The sequence below is a fragment of the Petromyzon marinus genome, unplaced genomic scaffold (assembly GCF_048934315.1).
Source record: "Petromyzon marinus isolate PM22_M1 ecotype Great Lakes invasive population unplaced genomic scaffold, UKy_Petmar_22M1.pri1.0 PM_Scaffold_61, whole genome shotgun sequence".
NCBI classification, from domain to species: Eukaryota; Metazoa; Chordata; class Hyperoartia; order Petromyzontiformes; family Petromyzontidae; genus Petromyzon; species Petromyzon marinus.
In genome coordinates, this window is record NW_027423624.1 from 67,913 (window position 1) to 77,500 (window position 9,588).

The following is a 9,588-nucleotide window of genomic DNA, read 5'->3' on the forward strand; positions in this document are numbered from 1 at the left end:
GGGGGACACACCGAGTTATTAACACGGGGCCCTATGGAAGAGTGGGGCAAACCAACTGGGAGAGTTGGAGGGGGACACACACACACTGAGTTATTAACACGGGGCCCTATGGAAGAGTGGGGCAAACCAACTGGGAGACTTGGAGGGGGGGGGGGGGGACACACACCGAGTTATTAACACGGGGCCCTATGGAAGAGTGGGGCAAACCAACTGGGAGAGTTGGAGGGGGACACACACACACTGAGTTATTAACACGGGGCCCTATGGAAGAGTGGGGCAAACCAACTGCGAGACTTGGAGGGGGGGACACCAACACTGAGTTATTAACACGGGGCCCTATGGAAGAGTGGGGCAAACCAACTGGGAGACTTGGAGGGGGGGGACACACTGAGTTATTAACACAGGGCCCTATGGAAGAGTGGGGCAAACCAACTGCGAGACTTGGAGGGGGGTACCAACTCTGAGTTATTAACACGGGGCCCTATGGAAGAGTGGGGCAAACCAACTGCGAGACTTGGAGGGGGGGGTACCAACACTGAGTTATTAACACAGGGCCCTATGGAAGAGTGGGGCAAACCAACTGCGAGACTTGCAGGGGGGGACACCAACACTGAGTTGTTAACAGGGGGCCCTATGGAAGAGTGGGGCAAACCAACTGCGAGACTTGGAGGGGGGGGACACCAACACTGAGTTATTAACACGGGGCCCTATGAAAGAGTGGGGCAAACCAACTGCGAGACTTGGAGGGGGGGTACCAACACTGAGTTATTAACACGGGGCCCTATGGAAGAGTGGGGCAAACCAACTGGGAGACTTGGAGGGGGGGGGGACACACACACACTGAGTTATTAACACGGGGCCCTATGGAAGAGTGGGGCAAACCAACTGGGAGACTTGGAGGGGGGGGGGAAACACACTGAGTTGTTAACACGGGGCCCTATGGAAGAGTGGGGCAAACCAACTGCGAGGCTTGGAGGGGGGGGGGGGGGACACACACACTGAGTTATTAACACGGGGCCCTATGGAAGAGTGGGGCAAACCAACTGCGAGACTTGCAGGGGGGGACACTCACACTGAGTTATTAACACGGGACCCTATGGAAGAGTGGGGCAAACCAACTGCGAGACTTGGAGGGGGGGGGGACACTCACACTGAGTTGTTAACAGGGGGCCCTATGGAAGAGTGGGGCAAACCAACTGCGAGCCTTGGAGGGGGGGGACACCAACACTGAGTTATTAACACGGAGCCCTATGGAAGAGTGGGGCAAACCAACTGCGAGACTTGGAGGGGGGGGGGGCACACTGAGTTATTAACACGGGGCCCTATGGAAGAGTGGGGCAAACCAACTGCGAGACTTGGAGGAGGGGGGGACACTGAGTTATTAACACGGGGCCCTATGGAAGAGTGGGGCAAACCAACTGGGAGACTTGGAGGGGGGGGGACACACACACTGAGTTATTAACACGGGGCCCTATGGAAGAGTGGGGCAAACCAACTGGGAGACTTGGAGGGGGGGGGGGGACACACACACTGAGTTGTTAACACGGGGCCCTATGGAAGAGTGGGGCAAACCAACTGCGAGGCTTGGAGGGGGGGGGGGACACACACACTGAGTTATTAACACGGGGCCCTATGGAAGAGTGGGGCAAACCAACTGGGAGACTTGAAGGGGGGACACACACTGAGTTGTTAACACGGGGCCCTATGGAAGAGTGGGGCAAACCAACTGCGAGACTTGCAGGGGGGGACACTCACACTGAGGTATTAACACGGGGCCCTATGGAAGAGTGGGGCAAACCAACTGCTAGACTTGGAGGGGGGGCACACACACTGAGGTATTAACACGGGGCCCTATGGAAGAGTGGGGCAAACCAACTGGGAGACTTGGAGGGGGGGGGGGATACACACACTGAGTTATTAACACGGGGCCCTATGGAAGAGTGGGGCAAACCAACTGCGAGGCTTGGAGGGGGGGGGACACTCACACTGAGTTATTAACACGGGGCCCTATGGAAGAGTGGGGCAAACCAACTGGGAGACTTGGAGGGCGGGGGGACACACCGAGTTATTAACACGGGGCCCTATGGAAGAGTGGGGCAAACCAACTGCGAGACTTGGAGGGGGGGGGGCACACTGAGTTATTAACACGGGGCCCTATGGAAGAGTGGGGCAAACCAACTGCGAGACTTGGAGGAGGGGGGGACACTGAGTTATTAACACGGGGCCCTATGGAAGAGTGGGGCAAACCAACTGGGAGACTTGGAGGGGGGGGGACACACACACTGAGTTATTAACACGGGGCCCTATGGAAGAGTGGGGCAAACCAACTGGGAGACTTGGAGGGGGGGGGGGACACACACACTGAGTTGTTAACACGGGGCCCTATGGAAGAGTGGGGCAAACCAACTGCGAGGCTTGGAGGGGGGGGGGGACACACACACTGAGTTATTAACACGGGGCCCTATGGAAGAGTGGGGCAAACCAACTGGGAGACTTGAAGGGGGGACACACACTGAGTTGTTAACACGGGGCCCTATGGAAGAGTGGGGCAAACCAACTGCGAGACTTGCAGGGGGGGACACTCACACTGAGGTATTAACACGGGGCCCTATGGAAGAGTGGGGCAAACCAACTGCTAGACTTGGAGGGGGGGCACACACACTGAGGTATTAACACGGGGCCCTATGGAAGAGTGGGGCAAACCAACTGGGAGACTTGGAGGGGGGGGGGGATACACACACTGAGTTATTAACACGGGGCCCTATGGAAGAGTGGGGCAAACCAACTGCGAGGCTTGGAGGGGGGGGGACACTCACACTGAGTTATTAACACGGGGCCCTATGGAAGAGTGGGGCAAACCAACTGGGAGACTTGGAGGGCGGGGGGACACACCGAGTTATTAACACGGGGCCCTATGGAAGAGTGGGGCAAACCAACTGCGAGACTTGGAGGGGGGGACACTCACACTGAGTTATTAACACGGGGCCCTATGGAAGAGTGGGGCAAACCAACTGCGAGACTTGGAGGGGTGGGGAACTCAATTATTAACAACCTGGGCCCGACGTAAGGGTGGGTCAAACCAAGTGGGGAACTGGGAGTGGGGGGGATACTGAATTATTAACGAGCAGACCTATCCAAGGGTGTGGGGCAAACCAACTTGGAAACTGGTGGGTGGGGGGGGGGGGGCGTACACTCAGTTGTTAACATGGGGCGCTTTGGCAAAGTGGGGCAAACCATTTGAAAGTCGGGGGGGGGGTCACTCAGTTCATAACACAGGGCCCGATGGAAGTGGGGCAAACCAACTGCGAGACTTGGAGGGGGGGGGGACACTGAGTTGTTAACACGGGGCCCTATGGAAAAGTGGGGCAAACCAACTGGGAGACTTGGAGGGGGGGGACACACACGGAGTTGTTAACACGGGGCCCTATGGAAGAGTGGGGCAAACCAACTGCGAGACTTGGAGGGGGACACTCACACCGAGTTTTTAACATAGGGCCCTATGGAAGAGTGGGGCAAACCAAGTAGCAGACTGGTGGTGGGGGGGGGGTGTACAGTTATTAACATGGGGACCTATGGAAGAGTGGGGCAAACCAACTGCGAGACTTGGAGGGGGACACACACACTGAGTTATTAACATGGGGACCTATGGAAGAGTGGGGCAAACCAACTGCGAGACTTGGAGGGGGACACACACACTGAGTTATTAACACGGGGCCCTATGGAAGAGTGGGGCAAACCAAATGGGAGACTTGGAGGGGTGGGGAACTCAATTATTAACATCTGGGCCCGACGTCAGGGTGGGGCAAACCAAGTGGGGAACTGGGAGTGGGGGGGATACTGAATTATTAACGAGGAGACCTATCCATGGGTGTGGGGCAAACCATCTAGAGAGTCGGGGAGTGGGGGGTGTGCTCAGTTCTTTACACGGGGTGCTTTGGAATAATGTAGTGTATAGTGTAGCGTATAGTAGTGTAGTGTATAGTAGTGTATCGTGTAGTGTATAGCAGTGTATAGTGTAGTGTATAGTAGTGTATAGTGTAGTGTATTGTATAGTAGTGTATAGTGTAGTGTATAGTAGTGTATAGTGTAGTGTATAGTAGTGTATAGTGTAGTGTATAGTAATGTATAGTGTAGTGTATAGTAATGTATAGTGTATAGCGTAGTGTATAGTGTAGTGTATAGTAATGTAGTGTATAGTAGTGTATAGTGTAGTGCATAGTAATGTATAGTGTAGTGTATAGTATGTAGTGTATAGTGTAGTGTATAGTAGTGTATAGTAGTGTAGTGTATAGTAGTGTATAGTGTAGTGTATAGTAGTGTATAGTGTAGTGTATAGTAATGTATAGTGTAGTGTATAGTAGTGTATAGTGTAGTGTATAGTAATGTATAGTGTAGTGTATAGTATGTAGTGTATAGTAGTGTAGTGTGTAGTGTATAGTAGTGTAGTGAATTGTAGCGTAGTGTATAGTAGCGTAGTGTATAGTGTAGTGATTAGTAGTGTAGTGTATAGTGTAGTGTATAGTGTTTAATAGTGTATAGTGTTTAATAGTGTATAGTGTTTAATAGTGTAATGTGTTTAGTGTAGTGTATAGTTTAGTGTAGTGTATAGTTTAGTGTAGTGTATAGTGTAGTGTATAGTGTAGTGTATAGTGTATAGTAGTGTATAGTGTATAGTAGTGTATAGTGTATAGTTGTGTATAGTGTATAGTAGTGTATAGTGTATAGTAGTGTATAGTGTATAGTAGTGTATAGTAATGTATAGTGTATAGTAGTGTATAGTGTAGTGTGTAGTAGTGTAGTGTACAGTGTAGTGTATAGTAGTGTAGTGTACAGTGTAGTGTATAGTAGTGTAGTGTATAGTAGTGTATAGTGTAGTGTATAGTAGTGTAGTGTACAGTGTAGTGTATAGTAGTGTAGTGTACAGTGTAGTGTATAGTAGTGTAGTGTATAGTAGTGTATAGTGTAGTGTATAGTAGTGTAGTGTATAGTAGTGTAGTGTATAGTAGTGTAGTGTATAGTAGTGTAGTGTATAGTAGTGTAGAGTGTAGTGTATAGTAGTGTATAGTGTAGTGTATAGTAGTGTATAGTAGTGTAGTGTATAGTGTAGTGTATAGTAGTGTAGTGTATAGTGTAGTGTACAGGTAGTCCCCGACTTACGATATTTCGATCTTACGCTGGCGACAGCGATAGCGACAAAATTACAACGTATTTATTATTATTCATCATTATTATTATTCATCATTATTATTCATCATCATTATTATTCATCATCATTATTATTCATTAATAATGCAGCAGCGTGCTACGACTTACGAGACTGTGATTTCTCCTCCACTCTCGACAACTAAGTTAGTGCAGCCATCAACAAAAACCTTAACATCGTTCAAGCGTGCAGACTCACGGGCAGAAGTAAAATCACACGCGTTCACGATGCCTTTCAATGCGTGCGTGATGCGTGGCTTCAGCCATTTCATTTTTATTAGTGTCACAAAAAGGTTAAACGCATGTTAAAATTGTGTTTTATAGTTCATACGGGCAGGCTAAGACTTTACCCTGGTTTTTTCGTTACTTTACATTTTACCGTGTAATGCAGTATTGTAATTAATAAATACATACAGTGTATAGTTTATACCGGACGGTGTGTAAATTTGCTGTGTTGCGCTGATTTATGAGGGTTCTTTAAGACTCCTGGGTAGGCTAGGCCATCTTCGACTTACGATGGGGGTGGTCGTGACGCATCTCCATCCTAAGTCGTGGATTACCTGTTTAGTACTATACACTACACGACTAAACACTATACACTACACTATACACTACATTAATATACACTACACTATACACTACATTAATATACACTACACACTACACTACACTCTACTACTATACACTACACTATACACTACTATACACTATAATATTATACACTACACTATAAACTACACTACACTACACACTATACACTACACTATAATATTATACACTACACACTACACTACACACTATACACTACACTATAATATTATACACTACACTATACACTACACTACACACTACACTATAATATTATACACTGCACTATAAACTACACTACACTACACAATACACTATACTACTCTACACTACACACTACACTACACCACTATACATTACACTATACACTACACTACTATACACTACACTATACACCACTACATTATACACTACACTATACACTACATTACTATACACTACACTATACACTACTACACTATACACTGCACTATACACTACACTATACACTGCACTATACACTACTATACACTACACTATACACTACACTATACACTACACTATACACTACACACAACAATACTGCAGTGCATCGCGGTCGCATCCGTCGCCAGTGTCACGTGTGTGTTGAGTGTCACGTGGGGTGAGTGTCACGTGGAGTGTCACGTGGGGTGAGGTGAGTGTCAGTGTCACGTGAGGCGAGTATGGGGTTGGGCATCGCGTCCACAGCTTAAACGCGTCACCTGTCACCTGTAGAGAGAAACAACATGGTGATGGTGGTGATGGTGGTGATGGTGGTGATGGTGGTGGTGGTGATGGTGGTGGTGATGGTGGTGATGGTGGTGGTGATGGTGATGGTGGTGATGGTGGTGATGGTGGTGATGGTGGTGGTGGTGATGGTGGTGGTGATGGTGGTGGTGATGGTGATGGTGGTGATGGTGGTGTTGGTGGTGATGGTGGTGATGGTGGTGATGGTGGTGGTGATGGTGGTGGTGATGGTGGTGATGGTGATGGTGGTGTTGGTGGTGATGGTGGTGATGGTGGTGATGGTGGTGGTGGTGATGGTGGTGGTGATGGTGGTGGTGATGGTGATGGTGGTGATGGTGGTGATGGTGGTGATGGTGGTGATGGTGGTGATGGTGGTGATGGTGGTGATGGTGGTGGTGGTGATGGTGGTGGTGATGGTGGTGGTGGTGATGGTGGTGATGGTGGTGGTGATGGTGGTGATGGTGATGGTGGTGATGGTGGTGGTGATGGTGGTGGTGGTGATGGTGGTGATGGTGGTGGTGGTGTGGTGGTGATGGTGGTGGTGGTGATGGTGGTGATGGTGGTGGTGGTGGTGGTGATGATGGTGGTGATGGTGGTGATGGTGGTGAGTGGTGATGGTGGTGATGGTGGTGGTGATGGTGGTGATGGTGGTGATGGTGATGGTGGTGATGGTGGTGATGGTGGTGGTGGTGATGGTGGTGGTGATGGTGGTGGTGGTGATGGTGGTGATGGTGGTGGTGGTGATGGTGGTGGTGATGGTGGTGGTGATGGTGGTGGTGATGGTGGTGGTGATGGTGGTGGTGATGGTGGTGATGGTGGTGATGGTGGTGGTGGTGGTGATGGTGGTGGTGATGGTGGTGGTGGTGATGGTGGTGATGGTGGTGGTGATGGTGGTGATGGTGATGGTGGTGATGGTGGTGGTGATGGTGGTGGTGGTGATGGTGGTGATGGTGGTGGTGGTGGTGGTGATGGTGGTGGTGGTGATGGTGGTGATGGTGGTGGTGGTGGTGGTGATGATGGTGGTGATGGTGGTGATGGTGGTGATGGTGGTGGTGGTGATGGTGGTGATGGTGGTGGTGATGGTGGTGATGGTGGTGATGGTGATGGTGGTGATGGTGGTGATGGTGGTGGTGGTGATGGTGGTGGTGATGGTGGTGGTGGTGATGGTGGTGATGGTGGTGGTGGTGATGGTGGTGGTGATGGTGGTGGTGATGGTGGTGGTGATGGTGGTGGTGATGGTGGTGGTGATGGTGGTGATGGTGGTGATGGTGATGGTGGTGGTGATGATGGTGGTGATGGTGCTGGTGGTGATGGTGGTGGTGATGGTGGTGATGGTGGTGATGGTGATGGTGGTGATGGTGGTGATGGTGGTGGTGGTGATGGTGGTGGTGATGGTGGTGGTGGTGATGGTGGTGATGGTGGTGGTGGTGATGGTGGTGGTGATGGTGATGGTGGTGGTGATGGTGGTGATGGTGGTGATGGTGGTGGTGTGGTGATGGTGGTGATGGTGGTGATGGTGGTGGTGATGGTGGTGATGGTGGTGGTGGTGATGGTGGTGATGGTGGTGATGGTGATGGTGGTGATGGTGATGGTGGTGATGGTGGTGGTGATGGTGGTGGTGATGGTGGTGGTGATGGTGATGGTGGTGATGGTGGTGGTGGTGATGGTGGTGATGGTGGTGATGGTGGTGGTGATGGTGGTTGATGGTGGGTGATGGTGGTGATTGGTGAGTGATGGGTGATGGTGGTGATGGTGGTGGTGATGGTGGTGGTGATGTGATGTCATTATTAGTAGTATTGTGTATCGGTGGTGATGGTGGTGATGGTGATGGTGGTGATGGTGGTGGTGATGGTGGTGATGGTGGTGATGGTGATGGTGGTGATGGTGGTGATGGTGATGGTGGTGGTGATGGTGGTGGTGATGGTGGTGATGGTGGTGATGGTGATGGTGGTGATGGTGGTGGTGATGGTGATGGTGGTGATGGTGGTGGTGATGGTGGTGATGGTGGTGATGGTGATGGTGGTGATGGTGGTGATGGTGATGGTGGTGATGGTGGTGGTGATGGTGGTGATGGTGATGGTGGTGATGGTGGTGGTGATGGTGGTGATGGTGGTGATGGTGATGGTGGTGATGGTGGTGGTGGTGATGGTGGTGGTGATGGTGGTGATGGTGGTGATGGTGATGGTGGTGATGGTGGTGATGGTGGTGGTGATGGTGGTGATGGTGATGATGGTGGTGATGGTGGTGATGGTGATGGTGGTGATGGTGGTGGTGATGGTGGTGATGGTGATGGTGGTGATGGTGGTGGTGATGGTGGTGATGGTGATGATGGTGGTGATGGTGATGGTGGTGATGGTGATGGTGGTGATGGTGGTGGTGGTGATGGTGATGGTGGTGATGGTGATGATGGTGATGGTGGTGATGGTGATGGTTGTGATGGTGGTGGTGGTGGTGATGGTGATGGTGGTGATGGTGGTGATGGTGATGGTGGTGGTGATGGTGGTGATGGTGGTGATGATGGTGGTGATGGTGGTGGTGGTGATGGTGGTGGTGATGGTGGTGATGGTGGTGATGGTGATGGTGGTGGTGATGGTGGTGATGGTGGTGATGGTGATGGTGGTGATGGTGGTGATGGTGGTGGTGATGGTGGTGATGGTGATGATGGTGGTGATGGTGGTGATGGTGATGGTGGTGATGGTGGTGGTGATGGTGGTGATGGTGATGGTGGTGATGGTGGTGATGGTGGTGGTGATGGTGGTGATGGTGGTGATGGTGATGGTGGTGATGGTGGTGATGGTGGTGGTGATGGTGGTGATGGTGGTGATGGTGATGATGGTGGTGATGGTGGTGATGGTGATGGTGGTGATGGTGGTGGTGATGGTGGTGATGGTGGTGATGGTGGTGGTGGTGATGGTGATGGTGGTGATGGTGATGATGGTGGTGGTGGTGATGGTGATGGTGGTGGTGATGGTGGTGGTGATGGTGGTGGTGGTGATGGTGGTGATGGTGGTGGTGGTGATGGTGGTGATGGTGATGATGGTGGTGATGGTG

At 50.9% G+C, this 9,588-nt stretch overlaps 1 long non-coding RNA gene across 1 annotated transcript in view; it reads right to left on the minus strand.

The window, feature by feature from the left end:
- Positions 1-5,435: 5,435 nt before the first annotated feature.
- The window catches only part of LOC142923726 (uncharacterized), a 10,208-nt gene continuing 6,055 nt past the window's right edge, over positions 5,436-9,588 (minus strand). The window contains exon 2 of the long non-coding RNA XR_012940812.1: positions 5,436-6,519. This is a non-coding gene — a long non-coding RNA (uncharacterized LOC142923726). The remainder of the gene's footprint in view (positions 6,520-9,588) is intronic.